Source organism: Coenobita brevimanus, chromosome 63, assembly GCF_032717465.1.
Source record: "Coenobita brevimanus isolate Jiangsu-jjx chromosome 63, ASM3271746v2, whole genome shotgun sequence".
Lineage (NCBI taxonomy): Eukaryota > Metazoa > Arthropoda > Malacostraca > Decapoda > Coenobitidae > Coenobita > Coenobita brevimanus.
This window is the reverse complement of record NC_137016.1, coordinates 25,585,226-25,607,404: the sequence shown is the minus strand read 5'-3', so window position 1 is coordinate 25,607,404 and position 22,179 is coordinate 25,585,226. Positions and strand designations below refer to the sequence as shown.

The 22,179-nt window shown below is 43.4% G+C and overlaps 1 protein-coding gene and 1 pseudogene across 1 annotated transcript in view; one reads left to right on the top strand and one right to left on the bottom strand.

The window, feature by feature from the left end:
* arr (low-density lipoprotein receptor-related protein 6) overlaps positions 1–22,179 on the bottom strand; it is an 801,354-nt gene that overhangs the window by 34,119 nt on the left and 745,056 nt on the right. The window lies entirely within an intron of this gene.
* On the top strand, positions 20,155–20,275 carry LOC145404564 (5S ribosomal RNA; annotated as a pseudogene).

Sequence of the window (22,179 nt, the reverse complement as noted above, 5' to 3'; positions counted from 1 at the left end):
TTTCCTCTCCTCCATCCTTCTTTCCTTCTATCCTCTTCTGTCTTTCCTTCATTCTTTCCTCATCCTTCTGCCTACAGGTGACTATATACTCCCTCTTCTGTCATTCTTTCCATCATTCTTTCCTTTTCTGTCTGCCTGTGGGTGACTCTACATTGAGTGACAAGCCAAATGGTTTCCTTTACACCAGGAAACTATTTACTACGCTAGGTGGTAACCATATAACTAAATTTTGCCGCCTGGTGGTTTAGTGGGTAATTATGGCGCTCAAATCAGATTGAGCCAGTGAAGCTTTATATCCATGGGGTGGTTGGGGTTTACTGCTCAAGTAATGCCACTCAGGGATGAGTGAGGCTGGTCACTCTCATATTAAATGTCAGGACCAACTTGTCTAGCCCCGGGCTCCTACACTCCTCATGGGGCAATGTAGGATTGGATAATGAATGAATGAATGATTAAATTTAAAAGAGTTTACGGGTTGGTTGGGGTGCCCATCATCCACTCACTCAGCATAGTCATACTCTATTTCTGGGTGACTCTACAGTAAGTGACAAGCAAAATGATTTCCTGAAAACCAGGAAATAATTTAATACACTGGACAGTAACCACGTCCTTTATCTATATATGAATGTGTTGTCCCAATGATTGGTTGAAGAGTGTAATTGTAAATGAGTATAAAGGGAAGGGTGATGCCCTGGAAAGAGGAAATTATAAAGGTATAAAGCTCTTAGACCAGATAACGAAGGTAATGGAGAGAGTTCAAGAAGGTATGATTAGAGAATGAATGAATATTGATGAGATGCAGTTTGGGTTTATGCCAGGCAGGGGAACCACTGATGCCATATTCATTGTTCAACAGCTTCAGGAAAAATATATTGGTAGGAGAAGGGATCTTTATTTTGTTTTTGTTGATTTGGAAAAGGCCTTTGACAGAGTCCCTAGAGAGGTGGTGAAGTGGGCAATGAGAAAGCTTGGCTTGGAGGAGTGGCTGGTTAGGGTGGTTATGGCTGTTTTTTTTTTTTTTTTTTTTTTTTTTAAATGCGAGGAAGAAGGAACCAAAGGCCATGAGCCTGCAGTAACAGTTCCCTCCAAGAGAAAAACAAAATACAATAGAGAGCCAAATTCAAGATCCGATCATTTTGAGATGCCTGGACACACTACGTTTGAAAGACTGGAGATCATAGGCAGCAGGAAATACAGACAGAGGGAGACAGTTCCAGAGCTGACCTGTTGCATAAATGAAAGACTGGGAGTAACGGTTAACTCTTGCATTAGAGAGTTGGACAGAAAAGGGATGAGAGTTTGCTGCCAGACGGGTGCTACACACCCGTCGTAGAGGTGGAGGAATGCAAGCAGACAGTTCAGAGGAGCAGTGACCATTAAAGTAGCGATAGAAAAGAGATAAAGATGCAACAGTGCGGCGAAGAGACAGAGGTTGAAGGGAGTCAGTAAGAGGAGGAGAGTTAATGAGACGAAAAGCCTTTGACTCCACCCTATTGAGAAGAGCTGTATGTGGGGAGCCTCCCCACACATGAGAGTTGTACTCCACACAGGGGCGGATAAAACCCCTGTATTGAGTCAACAATTGTGCAGGGGTAAAGAAAGAGCGGAGTCGGCTTAGCACACCCAATCTCTTGGAAGCAGATTTTACAAGAGATGCAATATGATCTCTCCAAGATAAGTCCCGAGTAAATGAAACCCCAAGCATGTTCAAGGATGATGCAGGATTAAGCTGAATATTATTAAACATTAGTGGGTATACCTGTGGAAGATTTTGTCGGGTTGATAGGTGTAAGAACTGAGTCTTAGATGCATTAAAGACAACCATATTATTTTTACCCCAGTCAGAGATATGAGCCAAGTCAGACATTAGGTGTGCCATAGCCTCATCCCTTGTTTCTTGAAGTAACTGTTGAGATGGGCGTTGCGGGAACCGAATGGAAAGGTGAAGGGTGGAGTCATCAGCGTATGAGTGAATAGGGTTAGATGTACAGCTTAGAAGATCATTGATGAATAAAAGGAAGAGAGTTGGTGATAGGACAGAGCCCTGAGGAACACCACTGTTGATAGATCTAGGAGAAGAACGATGGCCGTCTACAACAGCGGCTATAGAACGACCAGAAAGGAAGCTAGTGATGAAGGCACAGATAGAAGGATAGAAACCGTAGGAGGGCAGTTTGGAAATTAAAGATTTATGCCAGACTCGATCGAAAGCCTTTGAGATGTCAAGTGCAATGGCAAAGCTTTCGCCAAAGTCCCGAAAGGAGGATGACCAGGAGTCTGAAAGGTAGGTGAGAAGATCGCCAGTGGAGCGTCCCTGACGGAACCCATACTGACGATCGGAAAGAAGGTTGTGATAGGAAAGATGACTTAAAATTTTTCTTTTAAGAATTGACTCGAAAACTTTTGAAATACAGGACGTTAAAGCAATTGGACGATAGTTGGAGGGTTGGGAGTGGTCACCCTTCTTTGGGACTGGCTGAATGAGAGCAAACTTCCAGCAAGAAGGAAAGGTACAAGTTGACAGACAAAGGTGAAATAGTTTGCCTAGGCAGGGTGTAAGCATAGAAGCACAGTTCTTGAGAACAACAGGAGGGACACCATCAGGCCCATATGCCTTGTTAGTACTGAGGCCAGTGATGGCAGAAAATACATCAACTGAAGAAATTTTAATGTCAGCCATGAGGAAGTCAGAGGGGGGAAGTGATGGAGGAACAGCACCGGAATCGTCTAAGGTGGAATTGGAGGAGAAAGTCTGAGCGAAGAGATCTGCTTTATCAGTAGAAGAAATAGCTACAGAAACATCAGAGTAGAAAAGAGGAGGGAAGGATGATGAGGTAAAGTTGTTAGAAAGATTTTTGGCAAGGTGCCAGAAGGAGCGGGAAGAATTCGAGTTGGAGAGTTGAGAGCATTTAGTATGGACGAAATTATTTTTAGTAGAGCGAAGAACAGACTTAGCACGATTCCGGGCAGAAACATAAAGATTATGTGATTCAGGGGTGGGTTGGCTCCGGTACCTTTTGTAGGCCTTCTTCTTGTTGCGGACAGCATTAGAACAAGCGTGATTAAACCAAGGCTTTCTTGCGTTAGTCAAAGGATATGAGAAAAGAATGTATGCTTCCATGCCCGAGAGAATAACCTCCGTAATGCGCAAGGCACACTCAGATGGCTCACGGCCATGGAAGCAATAATCATTAAAGGGAAAATCAAAGAAGTACTGCCTGAGGGCCTCCCAGTCTGCGGCTCCAAAATGCCACAGACGACGTTTCCCTGGAGGGTCCACGGGCCGTAACGGAGTGATAGGACAGGTTAAGGTAATAAGGTTGTGATCGGAGGAGCCCAACGGAGAGAAAAGATTAACAGAGTAAGCAGAAGGATTAGTTGTGAGGAAGAGGTCAAGTATGTTGGAGCTCTCTCCAAGGCTCATACCCAGGCAAGAGTGAATGGAGATTTGAGTGATGAGTTTTCCGTGAATGTTGGTGTGCATCAGAGGGTCAGTTTTGAGTCCCATGTTGTTTATCATGGTACTTGAAGCCCTCTCACGTGACTTCAGAAATTGACTCCCGTGGGAGATGTTGTATGCTGATGATTTGATGTTGATTGCAGAGAACGAAAGGGAGGTGGGGGAAAGATTTAGGAAGTGGAGAGATGGCATGGGGCATATGGGCTTAAGGATAAATGCACATAAAACAAAAGTGATGATATCTAGGGTTGGTGGCAGTACTGTCAAAGATGAGGGAAAGAGGCCATGTGCAGTTTGCCACAAGGGTGTGGGAAGTAATTCCATCTTGTGTAGTGTTTGTGATGAATGGGTGCACAAGAGATGTAGTGGTATCAGAGGTAGACTGCAAGGTAATGGTGATTTTATGTGTGCAGCGTGTAGCGAACAGCAGGCGGAGATTGTCAGGCGTGAAAGGACTGAACTTGCTGGTGAGTCTCTTGAGTTTGTGGAAGAGTTTTGTTATTTGGGAGACATGTTGTGTGCTGAAGGTGGGGTTGGAGCTAGCTCTGTGGCTAGGGTGAGAAGTGGTTGGAAGAAGTTCAGGGAGCTGTTGCCTCTCCTGACACTGAGAGCACTCTCCCACATGCTAAGGGGTCTGTGCATGCAGCATGTGTTAGGAGTGTAATGCTGTATGGCAGCAAAACCTGAGCAGTAAAGGAGGAGGATATTCACAGGCTCAGATGTACAGAAGTGACAGTGATTAGGTGGATCTGCAATGCGTCTCTGCGTGCAAGGCCTGGGGGGACTAGGTTTACGATGGAAGAGTTGAGAGGTAGGATGGGACTGGAGTGTACTGGTGTTGTGATAAGGAGAGATAGATAGAGATGGTCTGGGCATGTGGAGAGGATGGGGGATGATAATTGGGTGCAGAAGGTGTGAAGTGTTAATACTGGGGTTGGGGTTGTGAGGGGTAGACCGAGAAAGACGTGGGACAAGGTCATTAACCCTCTCGCGCGCGATAAGTTCTGGTAAGTTTTCTGGCGCACGATTTTATCCGCCTGGCCACCCGGCCTAGCTGCCCACACGCGGGTAAATAACACGTATTCTCACCTTATTTCTGCCGCCCAAACATCAATATATTGCCATGAAACCTATCTCATCTTATTCGTCGATGTTCGTTCTACCTGATAAGCACCTAAAAAAAAACAGGAAAACACGAATAAAACAACATTAGGGGGTTTCACTACATCACTGTCACTTCCCAACATCACCATTTGAATGCTTTCCATCATACAGAAAAATGTCATTAGAAGTTTTGATAGAGAATTTCATCAGCTTTCTAAAAAGACAAGTCCAGTTGTGATACGATTTGTTGTTTTCAAGAAAATAGCCAAAAATTGAAAGCCATTTTTGAAAAAAATTCAAGGAGCTCTCATTCTCAACTTGACTTGCACATCTTATGTTTTTATTGCATAATATTATGCAGAATTTCATGAGCTTTCTAATGAGCACCAGCTGGTTTCGATATGCCTTATAGTTTTTGAGTAAATCGGAAAAAATGACTGGGAACTCACGCCCGTGTGTCACTTTCGTGATGTGCAGACAGCATACGCTATATTCCCACCTACGTAACAATGAATTCTTATCATTGATATTACATTGTTATGTCTTGTACATACATAGAATTTACTGTTCTTTATCATGGTTCTTACAGGAAATCGATATGTCCAATAGTTTTCGAGTAACTGGCCGACCAAGTGAGATTATTCCTCACAGCACTTTCAACTTTTACCTCGTGAGGAAAAAAACATAGTCTGTTCCCCCGCCTTTTCCTACAAAGAAATGCCCCCAAAGGCTTATATTCTGGTAATGAGCATACGTAGAATTTACTGCTCTTTATCAAGGTTCATACAGGAAATCGATACGTCCAATAGTTTTCGAGTAAATAGCTGACCAAGTGAGATTATTCCTCCAAGCGCTTTCGACTTTTACCCCAAGCGAGGAAAAAAACATAGTCTGTTCCCCTGCCTTTTCCTACAAAAAAATGCTCCCAAAGGCTTATATTGTGGTAATGAACTTACATAGAATTTACAGCTCTTTATCATGGTTCTTACGGGAATTCAATACGTCCAATAGTTTTGGAGTAATTGGACGACAAACGTAGAATACTCCTCCTCACCAACAAGCGAGATAAAACACATTCTTTCCTTGCCTCACCCACGCCTACATATTTTCGCTCGTTATGTTTTATTAGTTTCTTTTTTTTACTCAAAGTATACACATAAAATATCATAAAGTTTTTGATAGTGCTCTCAGAAACTCAACATGACCACTAGTCTTTTTGCTAGGCACTGATACTGAAACTGAACTTTCTTCCATCTCATATGTGTGTATGTAAAAAACATTACTTATTTGTGTAAAAAATACTGAACTACAGAAATAGGTCAATATACAAATCAACAAAACACGGATAACTCACTTCCTCCAGAGATGTTGAGATGCTGGCAGGAGACTGAAGGGTTGTTGAAAGATGAGGAGTTACGTAGTGTGTGTGTGTGCGCGCACGTGCGCGCGGGGGAGGGGGAGTGTCCGTGTGTATGGGTGAGTGCGCGCGCACGTGTGTGTGTGTCTGTGGCTGTGGCATATTTTCTTCTCCCTTGTGATACATTTGCCTAAAACACATGCGATGCACGCAGTAGATTTCTCCACGAACATTCACTGCACGACATACATACATACATACATATATATATATATATATATATATATATATGTGTGTGTGTGTGTGTGGCTGTGGGATATTTCTTGTCCCTGATACTTGCGCTATGTTTTCACTAAGTCAGTCAATCGTTTTCGTTCGTTTTCGTTTTCATTTTTAAAGGCTCCAACATGCCTGCATGTGTCGGCCTTGGTCACCTAATGGCGGCTCTCCACGCCGCACGATCCATTGCAGCCTCCCTGTTCAGTACCTTAACCCTGAGGTCACACTTAATGACCTCATCCCATGTCTTTCTCGGTCTACCCCTCACAACCCCACCCCTAATATTAACACTTCTCACCTTCCTCACCCAATTACCATCCCCCATCCTCTCCACATGTCCAAACCATCTCAATCTACCTCTCCTCATCACAACACCAATACACTCCAGTCCCATCCTACCTCTCAACTCTTCCGTCGTAAACCCAGCCCCTCCAGGCCTTGGACGCAGGGACGCACTCCACATCCACCTAATCATTGTCATTTCTGTATGTCTGAGCCGGTGAATATCTTCCTCCTCCACTGCCCAGGTCTCACTACCATACGCACTACACTCCTAACACATGCTGCATACAAAGACCCCTTAGCACGTAGGGAGAGTCCTCTCACAGTCAGGAGAGGCAACAGCTCCCTGAACTTCTTCCAACCACTTCTCACCCTAGCCACAGAGCTAGCTCTAGCCCCACCTCCAGCACACAACATGTCTCCCAAATAACAAAACTCTTCCACACACTCAAAAGATTCACCAGCAAGTTCAATCCTTTCGCGTCTGACAATCTCCACCTGCTCACCCTGACACGCCGTACACATAAAATCAGCATTATCTCGCAGTCTACCTCTGATACCACTACATCTCTTATGCACCCAATTATCACACACACCGCACAAGATGGAATTGCTTCCCACGCCCTTGTGGCAAACTGCACAAGGCCACAGTCCCTCATCTTTGACAGTACCGCCACCAACCCTAGATATCATCACTTTTGTTTTATCTGCATTTACCTTTAAACCCTTGTGCCCCATACCATCTCTCCACTTCCTAAACCTTTCCTCCACCTCCCTTTTGTTCTCTGCAATCAACACCAAATCATCAGCATACAACAACTCCCAAGGGAGTCAGTTTCTAAAGTCACGTGAAAGGGCTTCAAGTACCATGATAAACAACATGGGACTCAAGACTGACCCCTGATGCACACCAACATTTACGTAAAACTCATCACTCAAATCTCCATTCACTCTTACCTGGGTGTGAGTACCCACATACATAGCCATAACCACCCTAACCAGCCACTCCTCCAAGCCAAGCTTTCTCATTGCCCACTTCACCATCTCTCTAGGGACTCTGTCAAAGGCCTTTTCCAAATCAACAAAAACAAAATAAAGATCCCTTCTCCTACCAATATATTTTTCCTGAAGCTGTTGAACAATGAATATAGCATCAATGGTCCCCCTACCTGGCATACACCCAAACTGCATCTCATCAATATTAACTCTTTCTCTAATCATACCTTCTAAAACTCTCTCCATTACCTTCATTATCTGATCTAAAAGCTTTATACCTCTATAATTTCCTCTTTCCAGGGCATCACCCTTCCCTTTATACACATTTACACCTACACTCTTCAGCCAATCATCTGGGACAACACACTCATAAATGATCCTATTAATCAGGTCAGTGACTAAACTCACCCCTATATCGCCTGAGGCCTTCAATATTTCGGCAGTTAACCCAGACACACCTGCAGCTTTACCCACCCTCATCCTGCCTATTGCCTCACTCACAGTAGCAGTATCAATCAATGGCCAAGGGCCAGACACTGGATCTGCTGGCTCCAAACCTTCTCTGTCCCAGTCAAACTCCTCATTCAACAACCGGTTATAATGCTCTCGCCATGCATCTTTAATATCCTCACTGTTCACCACTACCCTTCCTTCATCATTCTTCACACACTGCTCACCTATAATGTCCCGATTATCCCTCTTCACTCGACCTGCCACCCTAAATATATTTTTCCTTTCCCCATGATTTAGGTTATCAAGTAATAGTCTCTGTGACTCTGACTTTGCCCTGTATACCTCTCTTCTAGCCCTACGCTTGGCAGCCAAACCAAATATTCCTCTTTGCTACCACCCTTCTTCCATTCCTGGAAAAGCCTTCTTTTCTCCTTAACTGCAGCTTCTACACCCTCATCCCACCACCAAGTTACTTTATGTCTTGGTGGTCCTCTTATCCAACCGCATGTTACGTCAGTAACTCCCAAGAAATTGTTCTTGAGGGCTCTGTATTGTTCATTAACGCCTCTGTCTACAGCTCCCGGTTCAGCCACCACTCTCTTCAACTCGCTATAGAAGGCATCCCTTACTACTTGGTTTTTCAGCTTCCATATTTTCCTCCTAGGTACATAAGTCCTCTTTTTCATCACTTGTTCTTTAAGCACTATATCACAAATCAATAGTTTGTGCTGCTGCACACACTCCTCACTTCCTATAACTTTAACATCCCTCACTAACCTCCTATCGGCCCTCCTAACCAGAAAATAATCTATCTGACTGCTATTTCCCCCAGACTCATACGTAATTAACCTACTGTCTCTTTTCCTAAAATATGTGTTGCACACAATCATGTCCATTGTTTCCCCAAACTTGAGTATCCTTTCCCCTTCTGCATTCCTTAGACCATGCGCACATCCCCCATGGTCTAAGGAATGCAGAATTTCTCGGTGAACACTCGCTGCACTATTTTATATGCATGTTTCACACTAAACCATACATAATATAAAACATTATCACATGATTCCATCCCAACCTCCTCCATTATTCCCGACCCTATGGCATACATGACCGCCTGTTTCCTTAGCGACTGTTGCATATCTCTATGGCGTACATAATGCCTGCTATGGAAGGTCAGTTGTTTCACCAATCCAGGCACTATATGTTTCACAAATAGTATTGGCTTCACTGTAAAATGGTAAGCTACTCATCATTTGTGGGCAGGGTGAAGGAGAGTGGAAACCCCAGTACGCTGTATAACAAACCAGACTCCTGCCAGTAGGCCTAATGGTTCATAAAGGGCCCCAATGCTTTACAAACAATATACTGTATCTATGTTCCATAGACACAGTCACTTCACATTATAGTCAAAAACACTGTACAATCACAATATTTCAATAATGGCTTCTGCCTTGGGTGGAAGGGGGGAAAATGGCGGGTTTAATGGGACAACTGACAGCTGCGCAACCCTTCAGACCGGCTGCTCATGAGATACTGAGGTTTTTCTGCTATGCACTGTCTCATCAGAGCAGTCACAGCCTTGCCAATGATTTACCTCGGGAGATAGATGTGCCCACTAGAGCGCAGCAAAATTTCACGCAAATCGCCCGAAAACTTATTTTTTGGTGAATATTTTTGTGCTTACGACCGCGATTCACGTGACTATGCTTTTTCCTACCAAACCGCATGTCATGTGAGTCACATGACTGTGCCTGAGAGGGTTAAATGTGACCTCAGGGTCAAGGGACTGAACAGGGAGGCTGCAATAGATCGTGCAGCATGGAGGGCCGCCATTAGGTGACCAAGGCCAACGCATGCAAGCATGTTGGAGCCTTCAAAAACAAAAACGAAAACGAAAAAGGTTGTAACCATATAACCAACCAATGTGTGTTCCCTACGTGTCAACAAGTGGGTTGGCGGTGGGTCAGTGCCCCTCCTCAGAAAACAACTAACTAAAAACACAAACAAGAAGCCTCGGACCAGGACAAACAAACAGGTGGCAACCAAGGACTAGTCAGAGGACATGGTATGAATTGCAACATGGAATGTAAGAGTTGCGAATGATGAAGTGAAAGAGAGTGTCCGGTTGCTTGACAGTGCTGAAGTGGATATACTGTATGTGCATTAACTGAAACTAAATGGAGAGGTGATTGTGTGAGAGTGGGAGTATGGATGGGGTACATGTGCAGAGTTGGTAAGAATGAGAGAGCAAAAGAGGGTGTATGTATTGTTGTGTGCAAGAGCTGGAAGGGGAATATAAGTGAATATAGATCAACTGGTTTGAGGATTGTGTGGGTAAGATTGAAAGTGGGAATGCAAACATGGGCAATCGTTTGTATGCATGCACTAACGCAAGATCGTGCAAGCAGAGTGAAAGAAGAGTTCTGCCCAAATGTGGAAGCATGCATGGAAAAGTTTGAAAGGAATGAGACAGTATTTTTGACTGGAGATATGAAAGAAGTAGGGAATGTGAAGGTAAATGAAGCAGTTCGTGAATGAAGTGTGTGTGCAGATGTGGATAAGAATGGAAGTGCTGTAGTGGACATTGTGTGGGGAGGAGGTTGGTGATAGCTAAAACCCTCTTTAGGTACAAAATGATCCACATGTACACGTGGTGAGTGAAAAGAGACGGGTGGGTGGCATACTGAATGAACGGAGGGTAATGACTGATTATACCTGTGTGGATGACAACGAGAAGGTATGTAATGGATACAAGAGCATACAAAGGTTGGGGGAGTGGGCTCTCAGACCATCACTTTGCGGGTCAGTCAAGAGTCAGGTGCAATGAAGGATAGGAAAAAGGGATGGGCAGGAGGAAGTACTGTAGTCCATACAAAGAGGGTAGAAAGGTTGCAAGAGGATGGAAAAAGGCAGAATATAAGAGAGGAGTGGAGGAGTGATTGGGTAAATATAATTTGGAACAGATGGGGGAGGTGGAAGGTGTGTGCAAGATATTCACAAAGCAAACCTTTGCAGCATGTGAAGTGATGTGTAAGATGAAGAGATGACAAAAAGAGGTGCAAGGAATAGCATAGTGGAATGAAGAGGTAATACAAGCTGTGGTGCAAAAGAAAAAGCATATAGTGAATGGATTGGAGGCAGAGGTATGAAGTTGAGAGATAGAACACAGAGTTTAATGTTAAGAGGAAGAAAGAGGTGAAAAAATTAGTATGGGAGAGTAAGAAGAGATTGGATGAGGAATTTGGAAGGAATCTGAGTGAAAAGTGGAGGGAATGTAAGAAAATGTTCTTGAAAGAGGTAATGAGAGTTAGACAGGGTGATAAAGAAGTTAGCAGGGGAGGGAAAGATAAAATTGGTAGACTGATGGTGGAGAAAGGAGAAAAATTGAACAGATGGAGAGTACACTTGAAGGAACTGTTAAACATGGAAAGTGGAAGTACTGCGAGTATAAACAGCTGGGAAATAGCTAGGAGAAGTCGGGATATGAGAAGGGAGAAAGAGATTAGTAGGATGGAAGTAGTGGAAGCACTGAAGAAAATCAAAATAGGGAAAGCCCCCAAAACTGATGGTGTGGTGAAATGACAAAGCATGGGGGAGAGACAATAGTAAAATGAATATGGAAGATGTGCGGATTGGTCTGGGAGGAAGGTAGAGTCTCAGAGGATTGAAAGTCAAGTATAATTATTCCCCTGTACAAAGCAAAAGCAAATGGAGAAAAAGAAGTGTGTGGTAATCAAAAGGGCATTTGTCTTCTTAGTGTAATAGGAAACCTACATAGCAGGATACTTATTGACAGAATTAGGGAAATCATCATCATCATCATCATCATCCAATCCTACATTGCCCCATGAGGAACGTGGGAGCCCGGAGCTAGGCAAGCTGGTCCTGACATTTAAGATGAGAACGACCAGCCTCACTCATGCCTGAGTGGCATTACATGAGCAATAAACCCCAACCACTGCTTGGATACAAACCTTCACTGGCTCAATCCAATTGGTGCACCTTAATTACCCACCACACCACCAGGTGCCATAATTTGGTTACATGGTTACTACCCAGCGTAGTAAATGGTTTCCTGGTGTACAGGAAACCATTTGGCTTGTCACTCAGTGCAGAGTCACCCACAGGCAGAAGGAAGTGGAATGAATGAAGGAAAGAAAGACAGAAGAGGGAGTGCAAAGTCACCTGTAGGCAGAAGGACAAGGAAAGAATGAAGGAAAGAAAGAAGAGGATGGAGGAAAGAAGGGAAGAGGAGAAGAAAGGGTAGACACCCGAGAGCAGCACTACATTGGGTGAGTGGATGGTGAACACCCCCACCTACCACAATTAGAGAAATAACAATAGAATTAGCCAGAGAAGAACAAGGAGGATTTAGGAAGGGAAGAGGTTGTGCAGATCAGATATTTATTCTTAGGTCTTTAATGGAAAAGTTTCTAAAGAAGGGAAAGCAGTTGTATGCAGCCTTCATGGATTAGGAGAAAGCATATGACAGAGTGGATAGACAAGGAGTTTGGAAAATATTAAGAATATATGGAGTAAATGGGAAGCCGCTGAATACCAAAGAGAGTATATATGTGGGTGCTAAGGTTGCGGTGCATGTGGATAGTGAATTGAGTGAATTTCTCTATTTGATGTTGGATTAAAACAGGGATGTGTCATTTCTCCATGGTTGTTCAGTCTGTACTGTATATGGATGGGGTTATAAAAGAAACACAAGGTAGGGCTGCGGATGTTGGAGCAGCCCTAATGGGAGGGGGAGTGTTTAGAAACTTCTTGTACTGATGTTTCCTGACGATACTACAATATATTATCAAGTGAAGACAAAGGGGAACTGCAAGGCTTGGTGAATGAATTTGGAAGTGTGTGTAAGAAATGTAATCTAAATGTGAATGTAGGGAAGAGTAAAGTTATTTTCTTCGATAGAAATGAAGTCACTGAATCACTGAACATACAGTGAAGTTGGAGGATGAAGAAATGGAATATGAGATTGCATTTAAGTACTGTACTTGGGGAGTGTGACGAGTAAGGATGGAAGTTTGGGGGATGATGTGCTTAAAATAGTAAAACAAGAAAGAAAGGTTGTTGGTTCTTTGAACGCAGTGATAAGAAATAAGGAAGTGAGCATGGAAATTAAAAAAAAGTCGCTGCATGATAGCATTGTGATACCGGTACCAACTCTAATGTATGGATGAGAAGCTTAGACCTTGCTGGAATGACATAAGTCAAGAGTGAGAGTAGTGGAAATGAACTATATGAGAGGAGCATGTGAAGATACATGGAAAGACACACTGACAAATGAGGAAGTGAAGCAGTGTTGTGGTGTGGATGTGGATGTGACAGAAAGCATTAGGAGAAATACACTGAGGTGGTTTGGCCATGTGGAGAGGATGGAGAGCAAGAGACTAATGAGAGTGTGTGTCAGTGAGGTGGAGGAGGGGAGCAGGAGGGGAAGGCTGAGGATCAGATGGAGGGATGGAGTGGAGAGGAATGGAAGAAATGGGGGTGTGACCTGGCAGTACAATGGCAGGGGACAGGGCGACATGGAGGCAATTTGTTTGTGGCCACCCCTTACAGGATTAAGGCATCTGACGGCAGACAGAAAGATAGTAATGACGAGACGCTTACATATACTGTATTATGCATTTCATATATCGTTAATTACCAAGGTCTGGCTAAAATTTGGAGCTAAAATGTTCTGTGTTTACTACTTGTCTAATAATTGTGTGTTGCATACTTTGAGGGAAGCACAAAAGTTACAGCTTGTGTTTTAAGTTTCCAATTATTTGCCCAGTGGCAATGATGTCACTTACTAATAAGTATTAATGTCTTAATAACATTCTAATACAGTATATAAAGTTACAGTACAGTTATCATTTGCTTCTTTAAAATAAAAATATATAACTTCATTAAAATAAAAATCCAAATATAAAAGCTAAATCACTCTCATCTTAAATGTCAGGACCAATTTGCCTGGCCCTGGGCCCGTACTTATAAAACACTAAGACTGAGTCATAGGGCTAAAGTCTGTCCTAAATTCATAGGAGCGAGTCATAAGTCCTTATGTTCGACTTAAACTGAGTCATAGCTTAAGACCCCTCCCGAGTGGTTATAGCGCTTCGGACGCGGCTTATGACTCGATCATAACAGTAAAGATGGCCGCCGCACCACCACAACAACAAATTCGCCAGCGTCAACCAAGACATTTTCGTGAAAGGAAAGATGTGCTTAACGAGCTAAGTGATGCAGAACTGGTCAAGAGATATCGTTTGGACCGTGCAGGCATAATTTTTGTGACCGATTTGGTGCGGGAGACACTAACAAGACCAACGGCAAGAAACAAGGCTTTAACCCCCTTCAGCACGTGTATGTTCTCAAGATACAACTGTGCCAGCTTATATGTGGCATCGGGGGTCCAATTTTGCTTTTTGGAACGTTTGCTTGTTACATTGTTGGAGTTCTCCATGCTTGGATAGCGGTGGTGGTGTTTGTTTACAGGGTGGTGTGGAGAGGCAACATGTCCTCGTCCACAACACAAAGTGGTAAATTAATAATTCCTCAAAAATGACATTAATCTGATTACTTTACCCTGAAAACATTTAAGAAAATATCGTAGTAATTTCTGATTTTTTGTAGCATCTTTTCTCTGTTGTTTTCTTAGATTTTTCTTCATTTTTCGAAACTCTGAAGTGCTACGCAGCGCCAACCGCTAACTCAGCAGCTTGTGACTTCGACCTAACAAAGTCTCGACTTAGTTATGATGAGGTGCTCCCTAAGTCTCACATTTATGACTTTCACCTAACTATGATGTAGTTTTTATAAGTACGGGCCCTGGGCTCTTACGCTCCTCATGGGGCAACATAGGATTGGATGATGGATGGATGGATGGATAAAAGCTAAAGGAACTGTAATATTTTGATGCAGCCTAATAAACTAATATAATTTTTTTAACCCCTACACACCAGTTGACGTATATAACCGTCATGATTTCGGGCAGGGAGCAATGGTGGTTGACGTGTATAGCCGCAAGCATCTTCCCACCACCCTTTGAAATTTAACTTATCCTCACTCATCGACGGGACCGCCTGGAGATGTGGGGATACTTTCATTTAAAAGAGGAAGAGTTGGTGAGTCTTATCTATCTATAGCCCGACACCCTAATCCCACAAAGGGTGGCTGCAGACAAAATGCCTCCAAGATGCTCTGTCACCAACCATTTGACTGCCCTCCCCCCCAACTCACTCCCCCCTCTCTCATATACCTCTCAACTCCATCCCTCCACCTTATCCTCAGTCTCTCCCTCCCTCATATACCTCTCAACTCCATCCCTCCACCTCATCCTCAGTCTCCCCCTCCCTCTCCCTCCCTCCAATTCACCTGCATACACCCTCTTAGTCAGTCTTTCATTCTCCATTCTCTCCACATGTCCAAACCACCTCAGTGTATTTCTCCTAATTCTCTCAATCACATCCACATCCACCCCACAACGCTCTTTCACTTCTTCATTTGTCAACCTGTCTCTTCATGTCACTGCACATGCTCCTTTCAAGTAACTCACTTCCACTGCTCTCACTCTTGACTTATTCCCTCCTAGCAAGGTCCACGCCTCGCTTCCATAAGTCAGGGTAGAGATCACAATACTTTCATGCAGTGACTTCTTAACTTCCATACTCACCTCTCTGTTTCTCATCACCAGTTTCGGTGAACCGACAATTTTCCCTCCCTGCTGTACCCTTTCAAGCATCTCATCCCCAAAACTTCCATCCTTATTCATCACACTACCCAAGTACTTGAATGCACTCACATTCTCCATATCCTCACCATCCAACCTATCTGTGCGTTCTGTGACTTCATTCCTCTCGAACACCATAACTTTACTTTTGTTTACATTAACTTTCAGATATCTCTTCTTACACACTGTCCCAAATCCATTCACCAAACCTTGCAATTCCCATTTATCTTCACTCAACAATATTGTATCATCAGCAAACAGCAACACCAGAATCATCCATACCTCACCCTCATTCAATAGAGCCATCCCTACATCCACTGCCCTACCTTGCACCTCCTTTACAACCCCATCCATGAATATATTAAACAGCCATGGAGACATCACACATTGCTGTTTCAGTCCCACACTGAGATCAAAGAACTCATTTAGCTCACCATCCACTCGCACCGTAGCCCTAGCTTCCTCGTCCATGCTCTTCACAGCACTCAACAATTTCCCATCCACTCCATATGTTCTTAATACCTTCCACATACCTTGCCTATCTACTATGTCATATGCTTTCTCCAAGTCCATGAAGGCAACATACACTTTCTTTCCCTTCTCTAGATACTTCTCCATTAAACATCTTAGAACAAACATCTGATCTACACACCCTTTTCCCTTCCTAAATCCCCCTTGTTCTTCTCCAACTAGCTCCTCTGTTATATGCCTAACCCTATCAATTAGTATTCTGCCATATATTTTTCCAATCACACTAAGAAGGCAAATACCCCTATGGGTACCACATACTTCTCTCTCCCCTTTTCCTTTGTATAAAGGAACAATTGAGGCACCCAGGACTAGAGGGGCATTACCCACAAGACCCTAGTTTTGAGTAATTAATCATTAAAGTTAAGGTTTAACTGCATACATCATTTCGATACTTATGGCATTATATTATATATGAATGGAAATATCTCGTCAAGACATGTTTTGTCACATGTTTTTTAAGGTGTTTTTGTGTATGTATTTTTTTTTTTTTTACTCCCCCAAAATAAACCTATACATAAACCTTTCCTGCATGAGATTAATGTTACTTTGTAATATATATATAATGGTATTAGGAACATGTTAAAGTTTTATTAACCTTGGCCCAATAGTTTTTTTTATATGAATTTTTAAATGGCATTTCCCCCCCCCCCCAAAGACCTGACAAAAACTTACAAAAGACATTATGCCAGTAGTTCTTGAATATTGTCTGGATGTTGTCCCAACCCACAGCATCAAAACATCGTGCAGAACACTTGCAAGGCTCACCCACTACCTGGGCATTCACGTGTTTCTTGTTGCACTTGGTTGAAGTACGCTTCACCACTATCTCTCTTCCTCTTCATTTCCCTCTTCTTCCAAGTCTCTGGCTGCCTTGCTCTCTTCCTGGTTAACTTCCTGGTCTCACCATCACTTGCTGAATCACTATCACCCATGACTGTCTATTTAATCCACGAAAAAATGGCAATTTAGAGAAGGATAATCCACGCGGATCTCAGCCATACACCACCATGCGTAGCACTGAGTGAGGAGGCAGTCAGCTGTTCACGGGAAGTGCCGCGTGATTGGCTGAGACCGGGTGTGTGGCAGCCAGGCGTGCGCTCACTGGCTGATGCCTACGCCCCTATGGACCTGTGCCTTCAAGCACCTCTATGTAAGCCCATGCAAAAAAACATGCTACTTTTGACCCTCGTTCATGACCCATAGGGGTTCTTTATCAGTGAAATGTTTGTTGTACGATATTTTTTAACCTCTGAGCTAATTTTTCCCACTTTTAACTCTAAAAGTTGGAAAGTGTGGCTTAGGCCCCTATGGTCCTGGGTGCCTCAATTATACCTGATTTCCAGTCCTCTGGAACCCTTCCCTCTTCCCAAGCCAATCTACACAACTTCCATATCCACTCCACAACAATCTCACCCCCATACTTCAGCATTTAACTACACACTCCATCAATTCCTGGGGCCTTTCCCATCTTGATCTTCATCATTGTTTCAACTACTTCTGCCCTACTGATCTCTTTCTCCCTCCTCTCATCTCTTCCTCTCCTTGCCATTCCCCAACCCCTTACACTCACAGTGCTTTCACTCTCTACATTCAACAAATCCTCAAAGTGCTCCTTCCATATCATTTTCTCTCTCTTCTCCACCAACAAACTATTATTCCCATTTTTCACTCCCCTACTATTTCCCTTTTCATGCTGTCTTACTTTCTTTACCTCCTTCCAAAACGAAATCTTACTCTCCCTCCATTTCACACTCAGATTCCTCCCAAACTCTTCATCCACTCTCTTCTAACTCCCCTTCACCAATCTCTTCACCTCCCTTCTCCTGCTCACATATACCTCTCTCTTCTCTCTCTCATCTTCTCCCCTACCTATACTCACTAGCCAGTCACTATAAGCCTTCTTCTTTTGTTCCACAGCTCATTTCACCTCATCATTCCACCATGCAGTCCCTTGCACACCCTTGCATCTCCTCCTCACTCCACAAACCACCTTGCATGCTGCACCTATCTCTTCTGTGAATATCTTGCATACTTCTTCCACCCCTTCCATCTGCTCTAACTCATACCTTCCCAATTTTTCTTCCACTATGCTCTTATACTCTGCCATTTTCTCATTCTCTTCCAACTTCTCCACTCTTTTCACAGGAGCTGTTTCCTCCTGTCTTCCCCTTCGTCTCTTCACTCATTTTCTTTGCAGCCGTACCTCGGCCATCACTAAGTGATGGTCTGAGATTCCATTCCCCCACCCTCTCCACACTCCTGCATCCAACACATGTCTTCTCATTCGCTCATCCACACACAGGTAATCTATCATTGCCTTTCGTTCAATAAGTGAGTCTTACCTTTAATTTTTTCTCTAGCTGTTATAGTTTGGCAGATATTAGTGTTTGAAGTAAGGGTATTTTTTCCATCATGGATATCCCATGCATGGAGGAGTGTGCGACATCAGAAAACCTCAGGCATGTAGGGGTTAAAGTACCAGCATTTTTTCACGTAAACTAAAGAAAATTAGATTTGCAAGCAACATTTAAGTATTGTATTGCACTAAATTCCCTGAGTCCTAGAAAGTCAGCAGTACTTAAGTATATTATTCAATGGGGTGCTTTTGAAAAGCCTAGTATTCCAGTAGATATCACCACCATTGGGATAAACACAGTCCCCGCACTATTTAAAAGGCATAGTTTTCTTTGTTAAATATCTACACTGTTGTGTGAAACTGTGAATCATGGTAATGTCATATACCGTAATATAAATAATACAAACAGAACACATATATATAACGCAGTGTGAATTGTTTATATTTATCATAAATGGAAATTAAAATATCACTGATGGCATGTGATGGCAACCTGCCATTTCAGTGGTCCTATAACATTTAATTTCTGCTACAATTAGTGCAAGTTAGGTTCTTAATACATAATTTGCTCAGACTGTAAATTACACCTAGTGGGTATCTTGACTCATTCAGTCTCTATGTGGGCAGAAATTTAATGTTGAGTAAATACTGGGACTCTGCATTTTGCTCACTCCCTTCACCCATGCACACCACAAGACCCATGTTGCCATGGTTTGAGAAGGCCGTGGTGTTGCCCCCTCAGACCCTCCAAAGGAATTACAGTATCTTACTTTATTCAACCTAACAAGACCACAAGTATTCTAAATTGTATTATTTTAAGCATTAGTCCTCGTGCTTTTGTTTTGAAAACACATCTCTTGTGAAAAACTTAAACACTGGACTGTCTTATGCACATCCGTGAAGGGAGTGAGCAAAATGTTGAATCCCAGTATTTACTCAACATTAAATTTCTGCCCACATAGAGACTGAGTCAAGATATCCACTAGGCGTAATTTACAGTCTGAACAAACTATGTATTAAGAACCTAACTTGCACTAAATGTAGCAGAAATTAAATAATATAGGACCACTGAAATGGCAGGTTGCCATCACATGCCATCAATGATATTTTAATTCCCGTTTATGATAAATATAAACAATTCAAGCTACGTTATATATACGTGTTCTATTTGTATTATTTATATTACGATATACAAGTATGACATTACCATGAATCACAATTTCACACAAAAGTGTAGATATTTAACAAAAAAAATATGCTTTTTAAACAGTGGGGGAATGTGTTTGCCCCAATGGTGGTGACATCTACCGGAATACTAGCTTTGAAAGCACCCCATTACTGTATATACATTTTACTGACGAGTAATAGAAAAAATAAAAATAAACTAAATTTCTGCTCCAAGTTCTTGTACCATCAAAAGTAAACATTAACCCGAAGTTGTACCACTGATGGGACACTGCCAATGTTTATGTTTGTACCGTCTGACTGGCAAGTTCATACTAGTCTGCCACAGTTCCTTGACAGAAGATTGCTGTCAAGGTATTTGTGGTGAGCTTCATTCTAACCACAATGATATAATACTATGGTCTAAATATTCCGTCTGTTTTAGTTCAAGCATTTCCATACCACGTTGAGTACACCGCTTCCCGTCCGATCAGCGAAGTTAAGCAACGCTGGGTCTGGTTAGTACTTGGATGGGTGACCGCCTGGGAGCACCAGATGCTGTTGGCATAATGTTCTCCCTACGTGTCAAGTGGGGTTGGTGGAGGATTAGTGCCCCTCCCTGTAAAACAATTAACTCTGAGCCCTTGGCCAACCCGTTTGGGATACATGGCGTCTGGCAATGAATGAATGAATTTTACCATTTAAGACAGTCACCAGAATGTGAGATACAGCTGTATATTTGAAAAATAATCATCATTACAGAGTTAGTTCACACCTAGAATGGTGGAGAAAAAGTGCTAGAGTCTAAGGTCATTATTGGGTAAAAATAAACATTTATTTATGGTTCATTGTTACTCAGCCAATTCCAATGATCGCATAATTTTTCCCTTCTGATACTGATACCAATATTAACCTGCCCCGTGCCAGTGACATACATGTATGTCAGCCCTCTCATATGTGCAGACAATGCCGGTGACATACATATACATCTGCAATTTGATATACTGTATTTTCAAAAATTCAAAAATTCAAAGTAATCACTCTAATATCCGGACGCCCAATAACCGAACATCCCCACTACCCGGACCTTATCGTCCTGGGATCCAACATTCCCAAAATGGTCCGAAAACCCAAAAAAAATATTTAAAAAAAAAAATCGATTTTTTGCCGTCTGTAATTTGAACTTGCCGCGCGCGCCGCGGGAGAGCTTTGTTTTGGTTCGTCATTCCTCCGACGTCCGATAGAGCGCCGCTGCATCCTCCCCACTTCCCGCCTGTCTCTCACCGCGACTGGACCTACGCTCTTCGCAATGGCTGCCCACGTGCTCGCTTTTGTGGTGGTGCCGTACTTGCTGCAAGGCCTCCTGCTGCTCTCGGCCCTCCTCTTAGTGTGTGTGTGATGATGGCCCCGCCACCTGAGAGAAGGAAGAGAGTGGTGTTGACTCTGGAAAAGAAGAGGGAGATATTGGAGAAAGTTGATGCGGGTTGGTCTTCTTCCCGCATTCTCCGCGAGTATAGCCTGGCCCGGTCGACTTTGTTCGATATCAAACGTTCCCGAGACAAACTCATGCAGTACACGGCTGACTTCTCGTCGAGAAGCAAACGCAACGTGGAAAGGAAGGTTATGTTTACCCCCAAGTTTGCAGAAATTGACCGATCCACGTTGATTTGGTACCGACAGCAACGTGCAGCTGGTGTGATGGTACGTGGAACGGAGCTGAAGGCTGCTGCTGAGAAGTTTGCAAGGCTTCACGACGCCCTAGACTTCAAGGCATCCGAGGGTTGGCTCTTCGCGTTCAAGTTGCGACATGGCCTTATTAACCGTAAAGCACATGGCGAAGCATTGGACGCTAACGAGGACGGAGTTGACGAGTTTTGGCACAAGGTGAAAGGCTTGATCGACAGGGAGGGCCTCACTCTCGGTCAAGTCTATAACGCAGACGAAACTGACCTATTCTATCGCTCGCTGCCAATGAACACTCTAGCCGAGGAGACGGAGAAGCGTGTACCTGGCCGCAAGCTTTCTAAGGAACAGATATCTGCTTTGTGTTGTGCCAGTGCTAACGGCATGTACCGGCTTAAGCCCGTTGTTGTTGGCCGTGCAAAGCAGCCTCGGTACCTTCGTGGGGTGATGGATGTCCTTCCTGTCGTATGGTACCATTCTTTGAAAGCATGGTTCACAGCTGTGATTTTCAAAGACTGGTTTCACTGTCACTTCGTCAAGGAGGTCATCCAGTACCAGACGAAGACACTGGGAATCCCTCGCGACCAGGTAAAGGCTCTCCTTCTGCTCGACAATGCACCTGCCCACCCGTGTGACAAGGACTTGGTTGCTGAGAATGGCCGTATTAGGTGCATGTTTCTGCCACCTAATACGACTGCTCTCATTCAACCCATGGACCAAGGAGTGATCGTGGCAACAAAGCGCCTGTACCGTCCGAAGTTCCTGGACGAGGTGATGGTTGTTCTCGA